This window comes from Papio anubis, chromosome 7 (assembly GCF_008728515.1).
Source record: "Papio anubis isolate 15944 chromosome 7, Panubis1.0, whole genome shotgun sequence".
In the NCBI taxonomy this organism is placed as follows: domain Eukaryota; kingdom Metazoa; phylum Chordata; class Mammalia; order Primates; family Cercopithecidae; genus Papio; species Papio anubis.
In genome coordinates, this window is record NC_044982.1 from 153948472 (window position 1) to 153964704 (window position 16233).

At 37.9% G+C, this 16233-nt stretch overlaps 1 protein-coding gene and 1 non-coding gene across 9 annotated transcripts in view; one reads left to right on the plus strand and one right to left on the minus strand.

The window, feature by feature from the left end:
* FMN1 (formin 1) overlaps positions 1-16233 on the plus strand; it is a 419748-nt gene that overhangs the window by 200932 nt on the left and 202583 nt on the right. The gene's annotated exons all lie outside the window — the stretch shown is intronic.
* LOC116276232 lies at positions 15451-15515 on the minus strand. Its single transcript, XR_004185661.1, has one exon. It is a non-coding gene; the product is annotated as a small nucleolar RNA SNORD77 (small nucleolar RNA).

The window sequence follows — 16233 nt, forward strand, 5'->3', positions numbered from 1 at the left end:
ACATGTATAATTAAAATTTCTATTAAAAAATAAACCTAGATGGGAGATTTACATTTTTCTTAATCTCTGTTTACACAGCGAAGAGATCTGTTTTTAAATATTACATCAGATCCTTGTGAATTCAAATAAATCAGTGTGACACTTTGCCAAAACTGCCTGTAAAAATGATGGGTATTGATGCCCTGTGGTCAGGGAATCTTCTCTGTGAGGTTTTAGAATTTTCTCGTTGCTCAAAAATCCCCTTCTTCTCACTGTGGTTTTCAAGCACATAAGCTTGGGCGCGACGGATACGCTTCCTTGTTTGTACACTGTCAGCCCGTGTATGTCCTCAACTGCAAGTATTCCAGATGAAACAAGTGCAGCTCCAAAACACTTCCACTGCTCCTGGAGAGACCCATAACTGGGTATGTTTGGTAAGCTTAATCGCCTATATACAGGAACTCAAAAAGAGCCTTGCCACCGCAAAGAATAAATCTATCACCCGTATTATCATGGGTACTGTTTCAAGGCTATTTTAGTTGCTCAGCATGTTTTCATGACCCCTCTTCCCATCATTTTGTTGTCTCTCAGTGAAAAATAACTCCTAACACTTGGCTACACATGAACTAAAACACCTTCATTGGTCCCTTAATGTTATAGAAGCGGGAATATATTTAGAACTATCAAAATTCTTACCAATTAAAATGTGACGTACATTCATAGCTATGGCACTATTAATATCTTTATTTTGACTCATTTGAGATCAATTAATTGACTCTCATCTGGGCCCTGTCTGTGTTGTAAGTTAAGTCAGTTGGGAGGGGCACTAAACAAAACCATCTTACCGTGTCTGTGTGGAGATAGACCTGTCAATTTGAACTTAAGAGTGCGAGGTTTGTTGGAAAGAATGTAGTCACGGTCACCTATGCACTTAGCAGCTGTGACCTGGCTGAGGAGTAATCGCAATAATCATACAAATCAGTTTTTATCATGTATGTAACAGGCTGTTCATGGGCATTGCTTAATATTACAGTTCCTTCTTCCTTGTTTTTCTTTTGCTAACAGAACCCAGTAGTTGTGAGCACTATGGCTTTAAGGATTTCTAATAGTCAGCTAGGATATTGAAGAATTCATTCATTCAGTTACCCCTGCTACAGTGATACATCAGTGAACAAAAGATAAAAACATGAATCCCCATAAATGTGACATATTTAAAAGATGGAAGGAGGAAGAGAAGGTAGCACAGCAGGCAGGATAATCTCAAAGGGAGGAAGAGGACCAGGAATTTGTACTATCAAAGAATCCGAGAGGCTGTTCTCAAGGTAAGCTGTGCAGAGTTCCAAAGGAGAATGAGGAAAAATCCACCAAATTGGATGGTTTAGGAAGCTGTTAGTTATTTATGTGAGCATTTTCAGCACAGTGGTGGCAACCTAAACCAGCCTTTGGAGAAATTACACAGAGCGTATGGTAAAGATACAAAGATAATAAGTAACTGCTAATCCTTTGGAGCAACATTTGTTAATGCATATCATGGGGGATTTTATTTTGAAGAAGGGATAGAGGTAAGGCAAATATTTTGCCCTTCTTTTTCTTTTTGTTTTCGGTGGTGGATGAACAGAGAAAAGGAGACCTTAAGCACTTTTTAGGTAGAGGTGAAAGACAGGAGACATACCTATCAATAAATATGTTAAAAAATTGCTTGAAAAAGACTCAACAAAACTTCAGTGTGTCTTGCACACAAGTGATTTCCTAGCTTTTTATTGCATGATGCAATGATGGTTCCTTTTGATATACGTTCTCATGATATATGGATCCTGCTTAGTGCAATTTGTGTAGAAAAAATGTTGAATTTCACTTAGCCACAATGTGTTCACACTTTCCTCTAAGGCCACCACCATCTAAACAAACATATAAACTCTACATGGATGTCAGGGTTGTGCTCATAGGTTCTGATTGATAATGCACTAGAATCCCAAATAGTTGCTGTTAGTTGTATCCAATATGATATTAATCCTTCAGTGTTTCTCAGGGTGTTTTTATATTTGTTGTGAAGTTTCTTCAGAGTCTTTCTCTCCCCATGAAAAATATATCAGGAAGCAAGATGGGTATTATCATCCTCATTTTACAGAGTAGGGACCTGAGGGAGAATTTGCAGCTTACTATACTGATGGAATAATAGCCCTTATCTGTCTTGGAGACCCTTTTAAATATAGGAGGAAACTATTCTAATTGCACTGTGGGACAGACTATCTGTTTTGATAGGTGGTGGTCTTTAAAACTAAGAAAAAATATTAATCTATTGCATAAAAGAAAATAACCCGAAGTAGTCCTTTAAGCTAAACCTGATGTTGTGTTGGAGACTGGCTTAAGAAAAACAAAACTGAAAAAAATTCTTCAAGCTGGCTTGGGAATAGAAGATATTAGGTCTTTTTTCTTATAAAAGCAGGAACTTTTTTTTGTTTGGAAGCATTTATTGATGAACTACTATGAAAAAATCACACTCATCATAAGTACTGTGATAGAAAATAGGCTGTAGAGAAAGGTAAAGAAATGCGACATCACAATGTTAAATGCAACATAATATTCTGCTTAATTTAACACTGTGAGCTTTTGGTTGCCGTTCACTCCCTCCCCTGGCCATGTTCTCACGTAGCTGCAGTGAAAGAATGATACTGAATGTGGCAGTGCCATCTTAGAGGATTACTGCTAATCCTATCTTAGCACTGACTTCACCTCGACGGAGAAACCTCTAAAAGGTGGGTCATAGGAGTGCAAAATGCTGTAGTATTGATGAGAAAGAGGTTAAACTTTTACCTCAAGAAATTTGAACACTTGAGTCTCTTTTGAAGATGTGAGTAGTACTTTAGATACTTTGGAACTCATTTTACCCTACTGTCTGTGATAATGTCTCTTTTCGACAGAGATTTTGTTGCAGACAGAATCTTGCTGTGGAAGCCCAAGTTTTGTGTAACATTTTAGTAGTGTTCATTTATTTTACAATTTTTAATTCATCTAACATATATGTTTCACTTATAATGTCAGTCTTTAAGAGATTTTTTTCGTTGAGATATAATTTTACATGCAATAAAAAGTTGCTGTTTGTATCATCTGAGGTGTCACCAAAAACATGCAGTCATGTAAGCATACTACAGTCAGGATATAGAACACTTCCATCACCATAAAACATTTGCCTGTGTCAATTGGAAGACAACCCCTCTTCTGACCTCAGGCTCCTGGCATCCATTGACGTTTTCTATCAGTACAGTTTTGATTTTACCAGAAAGTCATATACATAGAACCATGCAATATATAGTCTGTTGAGTCAGCTCCTTTCACTTAACAGAATGCATTTGAGAGTCATCCATATTGTTGCATCTACCTGAAGTCCATTTCTTTTTACTTCTGAGTAGGATTCCACTTGGCGCACCTTCCACGGTTTTATTTTCTCACCAGTTGAAGAATATTTGGGTGGCTTCTAATTATGGGCAATATATTCATCAGGGTTTTTCAGAGAAACAGAACTAATAGGACATGTGTGTGTATACATAAAATATAGATATATATTAATGTGAATATTTTAAAATGTATATGAAGAGATTTATTGTAAAGAATTGGCTCACATGATTATGGAGGCTGATAAGTTCCAAAATCTGCAGGGTAAACTGGAGCTCTAGGAGGGCCAACAGTATAGCTCTGGTCTGTGTCTAGAGGCCTGAGATCCAGGAGGGCTCGGGGTGTAGTTCCCGTGCAAAGCCTGGCAGACTCAAGACCCAAGAATAGTTCAAGTGTAAAGACAGGAAGAGAACCCATGTCCCAGTTCGAAAGCCATTGGGCAGGAGGAATTTTTTCTTAGTAGTGAGAGAGTCAGCCTTTTTGTTTTATTGAGGCCTTTAACAGATTGCATGAGGCCCACCTACATTAGGGAGGGCAATCTGCTTTACCCAGCCTCCAGATTTAAATGTTAACCTCTTCCAAAACGCCTTCATGGACACACCCAGAATAATGTTTGGCCAAATAACGGGACACCCTGGGGGCCAGTCACGTTGACACATAAAGTTAACCATCACAGGCTATTACTGACAAAGCTACCAAAAACATTGGTATATGGATTTTCATGTTAACCTATGTTTCTGTTTCACTTGGGCAAATGTGTAGGAGTGGAATTGATAGTTGATATGGAAAGTGTATGTTTAACTTTATAAGAAATGGCCGAACTGCTTTCCGAAGTGGCTGTACCACTGTCCATTCCCGTCTGCAATCTGATAGTTCTAGTTGTTCCACATTCTCACTAGCACTTGGTATTGTCAGGTTGGTCTGTTTTCTTCTCTCACTCTTCGCTCTCCTCCCTTCTCCCAGTAGGCGTGCAGTGGTGATGCCTTACGTGGTTTTAATTTGTGTCTCCCTATTGAGATGGCTAGTGATGTTGAACATCTTTTTATGTGCTTATTTGCTATTCACATGTCTCCCTTGGTAGATTATCTGTTCAAATCTTTTACCCATTCTTGGAGGGTGGAGGGAGTTTTTTTTTTCCCCCCCTTATTTTTGTTTTAACTGAGTTCTCTCTATGCTCCGGAAGCAAGTCCTTTGTCCGTTATTTGTTTTCCAACATTTTTTCCCTGTGTGGCTTACAGACTTGAAACAAACAGAAAATTTTAATTGTGAAGAGGTCTAATTGATCAATTTTTAAATGGATCATGCTTTTTAAAAAATTAATTTTTTAGTTGACAACAATTGTATATGCTTATGGTGTACAATATTGTGTTTTGATATGTGTATACATTGCAGAGTGCCTAAATCAAACTAAGTACAATATCCTAAATGAATCATGCTTTTGCTGTCCTGTGCTAAATGAATCATGCTTTTGATGGCATATGTAAGAACTCTGCCTAATCCAAGGTCCTAAGTATATTCTTCTGTGTTTTCATTAAGATGCTTTTTTGATGACGACAAAGTTGACTGAGAAGTTGAATCAAAGACTGTTGAGTCTTATGTTAGCACAGAATTTAATTAATTTTAATGTAATATTTTAGTGACAGAAAATCTCAAAAATCACATTTTACAAAATACATAGTTACAAATGGAAACATTTTTTGAAAAAAAAAAAAATTCCTGTTAAAATCCCAGGGTTTGAATAGAATGGAATAAAGTAAAAGAGTCTCTAAAATTAAACATGAATTATGGGAAATTTCTTTCTTTTTTGAGACATAGTTTCACTTTGTCACCCAGACTGGAGTGCAGTGGCACAATCTCTGCTTACTGCAACCTCCGCCTCGCAGGTTCAAGCAATTTCTGTGCGTCAGCCTCCTGAGTAGCTGGGATTACAAGTGTGCATCATCACGCCTGGCTAATTTTTTGTGTGTTATTAGTAGAGATGGGGTTTTTCCATTGGCCAGGCTGATCTTGAACTCCTAACCTCAGATGATCCGCCTTCCTCGGCCTCCCAAAGTGTATATGCATGAGTCTGAATTTTAAAAGAAGAAAAAAGAAAAAGAAGGAAAATAGACCAGTTATAATTTTCCCTAATCAGTGAAACCATTTTAGAGACATAGATTCAGAAAATCAGAGAAAATTTGGTATTCCAAAGACTGAAATAAAACAAAACAGAAAACCAAGTACCCCAGTAGTAGGTGTGCTGTTGGTATATAAATGTGTAAAATTTGTGGCATAATACTGTACAGTTTTAAAAATCACAATATTTAAGATTAAATATTCTTTTAAAATAGTGTGAAAACTAAGTGTTTACAGAACTGAAGCACCTCCTTGGATCCCTAGAAACCTGGTTTGTAAAGAAAAAAAAAAGCCAGATATATAAAGCAAATTTAAGGTTATATAGTAGCCTTATGCAGAGCTAAAGCCAAGTACTGTGACCCTATTTTAGTTTTTTTGTTTGTTTGTTTGTTTTTGTTTTTGTTTTTTTTCCAAACTGACCTAGACACTCAAATTCTAGTAGAAAATATTTCTTGTTGGGTCTCTTTTTAAGGAATTAAGACTATATTCAATTCTGTGATCCCTTTTTGGCATCTCAACTTATGTCTTGTATAATGAGTGTACCTTTTGGCTGGGGTGAGCAATTTTTGGAAATTTAAAACATTTCCCTTCCTAGCTTCTTCTAGAGGAGGCATCCTAAGCCAGAACCCAAATCCTAAAGAAAGACAAGCAAACCCTCTTGTTTGTTTGCCCTGTCGATTGGCCTATAATTTAAAACCCATTCAATGGCAGATTTATCAAGTGACTAATCCCTGGGAAAACTTGAAGTGGCAAGGAGAAGGTGATTGTGATCCAGGCATGCATCACTGGTCATTTGTTTAAGTAATGAAGGTGGAAAGCCAAATATCGCCTTGCTTACTTGCAAAAATTAATTCAGGGAGGTTGGTTTATGCATGGTTGGGCTTGGAGTAGCTTGTTGCTGATGGAATATACAGTGAACACAAATGACTTGGTATGCGTTTGCTGGATGAATCAAATGCAGTTGATGGTATGATCCTGGGTTTTCTTCAGTTGTCAAGGAAAAAATTATGTCTGAATAATTATAAGAATAATAGCACTGTAAAACTCACACCAGCTCAGTTGTCCTGGGAATTAATCGTAACTTACAAATATATTATTATTTCTACCTAGAATGTGAGCTTCTCGAAGTATGAATGGTTTGTTTGTTTGTTTGTTTGTTTTGAGACAGAGTGTTGTTTCATCACCCAGGCTGGAAGGCAGTGGCGCGATCTCGGCTCACTGCAAGCTCCGCCTCCCGGGTTCACACCATTCTCCTGCCTCAGCCTCCCGAGTAGCTGGGATTACAGGCGCCCGCCACCAGGCCAAGCTAATTTTTTTGTATTTTTTAGTAGAGACAGGGTTTCACCTTGTTAGCCAGGATAGTCGCTATCTCCTGACCTCGTGATCCGCCTGCTTTGGCCTCCCAAAGTGCTGGGATTACAGGCGTGAGCCACCGCACTGGGCAAATGGTTTCTTATTTTTCACAGGATCATCTGGTACTTTGCAGATGCTCTCAAAGCTTGTTTGAATATTGGCTGGTAGGGATGCCATCTTTGTTGTAATGAAAACCTGTTTGCCTTCTACCAGATTTATACAGCACTGCTATAAAGAGTAAGCTCATCGCAGAACGTTTATCACCAACCACTCCTCTGAGCCTCTTCTTGCTCCCAGAGAGCTGTATCGTTTGTAAAGTTGTGGGAACTTGACTGTGATTGACTCTAGTCAATACTCCTAGAGTCTTATGCATAAGTTTCAGCTTTTACACCAGAAAGAACTCAACAGCTGGCCCCTTTTGATATCAACTGACACCATTTGATAATTCTGTATAATTGACCTAATGTCATTTTTTCATTTCCTACCAAATTCCAATTTAAGAAATGTACTAAGTGTTGGGAGTATGTAAGGCAAACATGATTGAGGAATCCACATCATCGTGTTCAAAATGATCCTGTTGTGCAGATGGACATTGGCCATGGGATAGTGTCCCTTTATAGACAAGTGTGTGAGGAATCTAGAGGGAAATATTAAAATGATTACTGTAATTAATTGGAGAACCACAGTTCATCACAGTGTATTAAGGACCAGGGCTTATCATCTGTTTCTTCTAAACTTGAATGTACTCTAGAATGGTGTAATGCCTCATTGGACTAGCTGCAGCTTCAGTAGTGATAATAATAATACAACATAAAATTGCAAGCTCTCTCTTTTAATAGAGAAGGAATTAGTACGTTGGCTCATCGCCTAAAATGTGCAGTCTTAGGTTTGCTCTTCGGGTTTAGAACTACTTTTTGGAAAAATGAAGTCTGAAAGTCATTTCCATGGATATATATTGATTCTGTGACTTATGTTTTGGATATTAATAATTTAGAAATAAAATGTTACTGAAGTTCCCCCATAAGTAACAATGCCTTTTATTTCCTAAAATGCACTCTGGCTACAATTTTGTTTTGTGTCTCAAGTATAAACCTCAGTGCAGATTTCAAACATTTGTTTTACTTTCTTGCTACTTCCTTGGATGACTATCCATGGTTATATTTGCTGATTTTAAAGGTGTATTCCTTAATACTTGTAATTAACCATCACCTTTCAAAAATAATGGATAGGCTGGATGCAGTGACTCATATCCCAGCACTTTGGGAGGCTGAGGCGGGGGATCACAAGGTCTAGAGATCGAGACCATCCTGGCCAACATGGTGAAACCCTGTCTCTACTGAAAATACAAAAATTAGCTGGGCGTAGTGGTATGCACCTGTAGTCCCAGCTTCTTGGGAGGCTGAGGCAGGAGAATCACTTAAACATGGGAGGCGGAGGTTGAAGTGAGTAAAGATCGCACCACTGCACTCAAGCCTGATAACAGAGACTCTGTCTCAAAAAAAAAAAAAAAAAAGAATAATTTTGTCTAAACTGCATACTCATCACTGGTTTTCAGAGCACCTTGTTGAGTCTGATTTTATGTGAACATTTGCATTCACAATGAGAATTGAGACACTCTCTTTGTATTGCTTAGATAATACTGTGCTTTAAGCCCTTACGAAGTTTTCATGAATATAGATGTGTTCAAAGAAGCTTTGAAACAAAGTGATATGAGAGTCTTGGGTGTGGAAATTATTAATGTTTTAGTACTAGAGGAAATCTTAATGACTAAATACTTTAAACCTCCCATTTGAGATAGATATAAAATGAGGCTTAGAGGAAATTCAAAACTTGGCTAAGAGCAAGTAGCTAATGATTGAGATAACCAGGAGTAGAATTCAAGTCTTTGAACCCAATGCTTTTTCCACCTGAGAGCCAAGAAACTTCAAATCAATTATTTACTTAATCATTCCATTTCTTTTTCAGGAGGATGGAGGGCAAGTATTTTGAAGAAAGTATCTGAGACTAGAAAGTATCTTTTTTTTTTGCGTGTTAGCATACTGACTTCCTAAAATGTATTGCATGGGAAGGATTATTAGCCACTGAAGATCAGTGATAAGGTGGATAGTAACTTAGTCTATCTTTTATTGGCAATTTACTTAATTCCTCAGTGCTTCTCTTTCTTCATCTGGAAAACAGCCACAATACCAGTGTTGTCACAGACTGTTGTCGTAATTATATGCATTGATGTAATGCAAATACATTGTAAGTAATAGGTGTAACGTAGTGTTACTAATCATTAATTATGAGTTACTGGTGTTTACTGGATGTCAGTTTAGGGAGTCAGCTGTTATTAATTCAAAATAGTAAGGCAGAAAGAGCATAAATTTTTATATCAGCCAGGATTGAAATCCCCTTGTTACTATTTTTTAGCTGTGGGATCTTATACAGATTAATACCTCCCCCAGAATGTCTGCCTTGCAGAGATGCAAGGATGAAGGCACCTAGCATAGTGCCTGGAACACTCACGCCATGTTGGTTTGGATTCTCTTCTTATCTTTCCCGAGCATCAACATGGCAGGTGATTACTGGAGGTCAGCACCGTTTTTACACATGTGTACTCTCCAGCATTGCATGCATTGGGTTTTACTCGGAGTCAACTTCGTGTCAATTACTCTGTACCCCTTCTTTCCCTGCCCTGTTTCTCTATGTCTTTATCCCTCCCAGCAAGTTCTAATTACAGAAATGTGTCAAATGTGCCTCATGTTTCTAAGTGTCCTTGAGATGGCCTTTTGGTTGTAACTTGATGTGCTTTCATTTCTGATAAGAACAAAAAAATTGTAATAGTTAATTAAAACCAGCTTTTGTTAATTTATGGGGTTCTCATCAAACCCAGTGCCATTCTCTTCATTAATAAAAACTTTTGTTTTTACAGTGGCAAGTATAAGCCAATTAACTAAGGGGTTATTGAAGTCTCTGGGCAACCTTCAAAAAGAAAACAGAAAAAACTCATACGCACATCCAAAGCCATAGAATCACCATCTCCTTGCCTTACCTAAGCATTCTGTAAGAACTGAATCCCATCCCTTCGAGGCATTTTGTGCTCCCAAGCCTCACTTTCCCTTCCTTCCCTCTGCTCACACTACACTTTTCAGAGGTGGCAAAGCTTTGTTGAGCCTCCATGCAGCCCCCAAGGACTGTCTAGCTTTCCCCAGCCTAGGGATGTAGAATTTGGAAGAGTCCCTGGAAAAGACTGACTTAGTCAAGTTGTACAGCAGATAACCTGATTTTTTATTGGCCCTGGCAGCACCACCTAGAGAGAATGTTCGTAACAACAAAATGCTAACGGATGATTTTTCCACAGTGCTTGGCACCCACACGATGTCTTTCATCAGTAGGCGTTTTTCCACCTTCTTTTTGACAGACATGCTTGTGGGGACCAGACAAATAAAAGTCTCCTCTGTTGCTTGGGTTTCAGTACAGTGTGTTCCTTCGATGATATCTCTGAGCAGTGGTAATGGGGAGGATATTAAAAAATAATGAGGATTTGGTAGGGGAAGGGAGAACCATCCCCAAAGGAGGCTGGGGAAGTTGCTAGAGTCCAGTTCCTAATCAGATTAGAATCACAAATGTGGTTCATTTCTACTGGCTAGTTCATTATATGTATGGGAATAGCCTTTGAGCTGACTGTGAAGAGAATTTTGTCTATATTAAGTATTTTGAATGATTAAAACTAACATGATCAACATCAACTTTTAGAAATATCTTCATTAAAAAAAACTTGGATGTTTTATGAGTGTTCTAGTCCAAAAGTGGAGCAAGTATCAGAAAAGAGATCAGAGGAGTGTTTAGTATGTCTGCTCTCATTTCAGTATTAGTCTGTAATGGCTAACAATTGACAACAGGTCTTAAGAGTTTGCTGTGTATGGGAATAGCAAAGAGAAAAAGATCTTTATCTCTCCTTAAATTTTTTTGGAGTTTCACTTACAAATGGATGGGTAATACAGAGGCTTGAGGAAGTCTTAATATTTAACACTAAAATCAATAAGCATTTTTGGATGGCTAACTAGGCAAGCAGTGTGTGATGCTCTGGAGGTTCAAATATGATTAACTTGTGGTCCCCAACTGCCTGCAGTTTTTAGATTTGAAAGAAGATAAACATAAATGACTATAATGCAACGTGAACCTAGAATGTTGTTTGGAAACAAAAAGGAAACCTTTTGCCAAGCAGAATTAAGAAAAGTTTAAGCCAGAAGATTCAGTTGAGCTTGATTGCATTTTTTTTTTCAGAGCTTTCACTAGGCGAAAATGGATAAAAGGAGCTCTAAGTAGATGAAACAGCATGTGTGAAAGAGTAGAGATGTGGGTGTTGGTCGTCTGTAGTGGTGTAGCATAGGGAAAGAGTAGGGAAATATCTGGGCGAGCAGGCAGAGGCCAAGTTTTGAAGAGCCATGAGTATCATGGAAAGAATTTAGGCTTGTCTACTGTGTAGAATAACTATTCTCAATCTGGACAATGAAGGAATATTCCCTTTATTGGGCATATCAGAGTTAGGAAAGGGACTATACCAAATAACACATTTCTTTGGAGATGCTGAAATGACCCAAGTGAAAGTCATTGCCAGAATGACGCATTGATATTGTGTCGTTACACTGTCTCAGCTGTGTTAGAGCAGAATTCAGATTAAGAACAGTTGTTGTTTATTTCACCTCTGGGTCCCATTAGAATCTTTTGCGGTGCTTTAAAGACACCTGTGCAAAGGCATCATCTCAGACTAATTAAATGGGGGTTTCTGGGGATGGGCCTGAGCACCAGTGTCGTCCACAAAACTCTCCAGGTGATTCTAATGGGAGCAGGGCTTGAGAACCACTTTGTTAGAAAGATAAAAATTGTGCCACTAGGAAGAAAAGGTAATCAAAACAGGATGGTTTAATTGGCATTGTCCTCTCAAAGCTAGTAAGTTTGAATCTTTCTTACTAAGAGATGGACATATATATTATAGCAGACTATTGCAGGTGAGAAGAGGATGTGATTAAAAATGAAAGTAATTGAAGCTAACAAATTAAGAGTAAAGGAAGGTAGGTAAAACTTAAAAACTGGAAAGATATCAAACCTTAGCACCTGTCTCTTTTCAAATTATGTATTGGGGTCAAATCAGCAGATTTTTAGCAGGGAGAGTGAGAGAAAGGGGAAATCTTGAGATTTTCTTTATATCTCTTCAAGAACATTGATCTAAAAATAAAAGGAGGGCTTATAATTGGATACTGCTTACAAGCACATGTTCAATGTATAAGTAAAGTTAACAGGATATAAAGGCATTTTGTTTCCTTGACCTGGCATTATCTGTAGCTTCCTTTGTAAGGGACTGATCTTGACACTTCCTAAAGATTCTCAGGATCCTGGGCAAAGATTGGGAGTACATGATTATCTAACAAAGTTCTGGTCTGTATTAGAATCACCGAATCATTACCAGTCTTTCTAGCTATGTATCTGGATAAAGGAGGGGGGAACAGCACATAATATCCATGTACAAAGTAGAAGTGGTAGCTAACAGGAAATAAAAATAGTGTTTAAAGATTAGCTTTCCCAAAGCTTCAGTTCATGGTATGCATGAGCTTGAGATGTTTCGTTTATAATAGAGCCAGACACAATTTGAAATAATTGGTACAATATGGACAGAGAATGAATTAGGTGCTTATTACTTTAATCATTTTGAGTTGCTCTGCCACACTGAGATCATGAACACAACCAAGACAAAATGGGAATGATCAAAAGAGATTATGAAACAAGAAAAGTCAAAGGCAAGTGTTTTTTTGGGGGGTGAGGGGCAGAGAGAGGCAATTAAATTTTAGTGATCCAGAAAGATTTCTTACTATCATACTATCATCTCAGCGTCTTGGTGTGCAGTACATGGAAATTCATTGTTTTCCTTCTTATTTGGTCATTCTCCATATCAGTGAGTATAGTATGTGAGGAACCCATTCATGGAGTCTGTGCCTGGTAATCTGCCCCCTACCTTGGGTGTTTGCAACAGAGGAAGGGTATTGGAAGAGGACGGTATTCACAAAGACTGCATGAAAGAGCATGGACCTGTTTAGAAGACTGGAATCCGGGGCATATCCGGGGAAGAGACAAAAGCTAATAGTGGAGAAGCTGGTCAGAAAACAGATCAGAAGAGCTGTTGATGTGTCTGTGCTAAAGAGTTAGTGGTAGTCTGCAAGTAACAGCTAATTATTGGAGAGATTTTAAGGACTAGGGATCTGCGTTTATTATTATTTTTTTCAAAATCTTCTTGGAACTAAAGTGGCTAAATTTGTGTCAAGAAAATGCTCATTGCCTTTGTCCAGTGAAAGATTGAGGTGGTGGGGGTGACAAGAGAAATCGGTAACACTTGATCAATAGCATGTTGAGGATGAGAGAGAGCAAGAAATTCAGCATGACATCAGGTTTCTGGATGTGCTGACTGGAGGTGATGAGGCCATTAATGGTGAGGAGGAATTTCAGAGGAGGAACACATTGGGGTTCGGCAACAATGAGTTCACTTTCCAGCCTGTTGGATCTGAGGCAGCTAGTTAAATATTTAAGTAGATTAATCCAGAGGATAGTTGGAAATATGATCTCAAGGTACCAAGTTAGAAGGTACTCACTTAGTGTCATTAATCATATGAGTATATGAGATCATCTAGAAAGATTGTATAGTGTGAGAAGGAAAAAAATGCAAGGAATACGCCAAGAAAACCACACTTAAGGGATGAATGAGTCTACAGATTGACTAGGGGCAGCAGAGAAGTAGGAAGTAAACAAAAGGAGAGAGGTGGAATCGAGTTCAGGGAAGCAGAATTTCAGTGCTTCTGGAACAGTCAACTCTAACAAATGTGGCAGAGAGGTCAAAAATCACTGAAAAGTGCTGATTGAATGCAACAGTCAAATCATGGAGTTTCAGTAGGATAGTGGGGATGGAGGCCAGTAACTGGGTGAAAAGTGAATGAATGAGGAAAATAAAGCATGGGTTGAGTGTTTTGTTTTGTTTTGTTTTTTTCAAAAAAGCTCTGCTGCGAAGGAAAAGAGATAGGGTTAGAAAGTGCAATAGCTAAAGGAATTTAAGAAGGATTTTGGTATGTCTATTTTTGCTTTAGAAGCATAGAGCTTGTAGACAGTAGAGGGCGTGGGGCTGGGAAGCATACCCAGAACCAAGAGCAAGCTAATGGGGCCACTGGGCTCTGATCTGTCAGGTGTTAGAGAGACAATAATAATGACAGCAAACTGAAATAGTAAACACTCTTCAAACACTCTTCTTATTTTGTTTTACATATATTAATTTGCCTCCCTGGCATATCTGCTCTGTCAAGTACATTTTATTATCCCCGTTTTGCTTACAAAAAAACTGAGGTACAGAGAGGTGAACTTTACTGCCCAATTTGTATTCTGCCCACTACACTAAAGAAATGCATTACCTCCAAGCTGCTAAAATGATATATAGCTTTACATGTCAGCTTCAACAGATTTAGAAGATCATTAGTGGTAGAAAGAGGAGGAGGTGGGGGCCAGGGCTTTTGCTATAGATACAAGATTTCATCTTGAGTTTATAATCCGATAGGGGAGGCAGAAACTCAGTAATTTCACCAAAAAATATTTCCCTTATTAGGGAAAGTTTCACCATTCAATATGTCTTTGCAATTCTTTCATATCATTAAGAAGTTGAGGATTGAGTAAAATTATTGCTTCTTGAATATTTGATTCTTAATCTTGAAAGAAGGTTTAGTTAAGAGTAACTGCTGAGAGTTAGTTTGTTGTAACAGAACCGAACTAGTCATTAGAATGAAATTAAAATGTGGGTGAGTAATTCAGGGTGGTAATCAGGGCTAAGATGTGGGTGGAAGTGGACAGGAAAGAAAGAGAGAAATGAAGATGGAAATGATACAATGTTGAAACAAAGATTATCTTGATCTCACAGTTGAGTGAAGCTCGAAATTACTTTTAGGGAATTGGTAGTAGAACTCACAAAAGGCTAGGTAAACTTTCATATTTGCAGTACATTGCTTATTCTGATTGCTTGAGCTTTTCCTACTTTTATGCCTATCCCTCTACAAAGGTAGCATTATTCGAAAATTTTAAAAAATAATTAGGAATTTGTTAGTCTCTTGCTTTGCTATTAGCATTAGCAACAGAAACTAACAGTAAGATTTATCCAAATATTTCTATGTTCCAGGCATAATGCCTACTGTTTTATATGAAGTATCTCATTTTACTTTTATATAAGTCTTAGAGATGGCTCACTATTATTCCTACTTTACACTTGAAGAAACTCAGGCTTAGGGACACAGTGTTCCCTGTCTAAGGTCATAGAACTTGCAAGTGCCTAAGCCAGGATGTGAACCAGGTGGTGTGACTCCAAATTCAGGCACTCAACGCTCTGCACTGCACAAGAAATAGACAGTGTCCTGAGCTAGCCACTTCCCTCAGAGTTGGCTCAGAGCTACCATGTCCACGTATGAGAAGATTAGCCTTCAAAAAACTTTGTCTTTCAGTTCTCCTGACTATAGTTCTTTAGGATTTTTTTCTTGAGAATGAATATTAAGGAAAAGTTGAACCTAGTAAAAAATAGTTAAAAGTTAGGTGTTTTTTTTTTTTAACACCAGATAAGTGGTAGATCTCTTCATAATTCAATCTGCTGAACTGTGCAAACATCATAGTATAAAAGTTATCTCAGTGAAGGTAGACGAACTTCCCATGTTTATACCTTTCCTTCCAAGACTGTTAAAAATATTTCTTTACTTTTTTAATGCAAAAAGGAGCTGCACTTGTGTGTGCTTAGGTATTCTAGATATTTGTGCTGAGAAGTGAAGAGAGTCTTGATAAGGGAGGCTCTTGGGACAGTGACAGTGAATATAACTATCCCCATGATTTTTATCCATCCATCTCTTCTAAGCTCTGTACTCGCTGTGCTACCTGCTGGGATACACGTATAAAGACAATACTGTCACCATTTTTGTCTTGTGGAGTTTATAATCTCATGGGGGAGGCAGAAATTAAGTTGACCAAAAATATTTAATTACTGTTAAACTGGATTTTGAAAACTCTCATCAAATTCTAAATTTGATTGCTTTCCAGTTAACTGTCATAGGATGAATAGCTTTGAATGCTCAGGAACGGGCTAGTTAATGACTATGAGTACTCTAGCTCTGTGCTAATAAGTGTACAATTACAGACTCAGTGCATTAAAATAAGTGAGGCAATAAGCATTAAAAAGGCTACTGTCTTACATAGTTTAAAGTGCTGTGTAAGTAGAAGAAAATGGCATACTGTAATATATTGTAATATATTATGTTTTATATTGCTTACTTAGTGCTATATTATGAAACAGAAATACTAATCTTGGGGCTTTTATAGGGAAACTTTAAAAAAGTAAGTTAT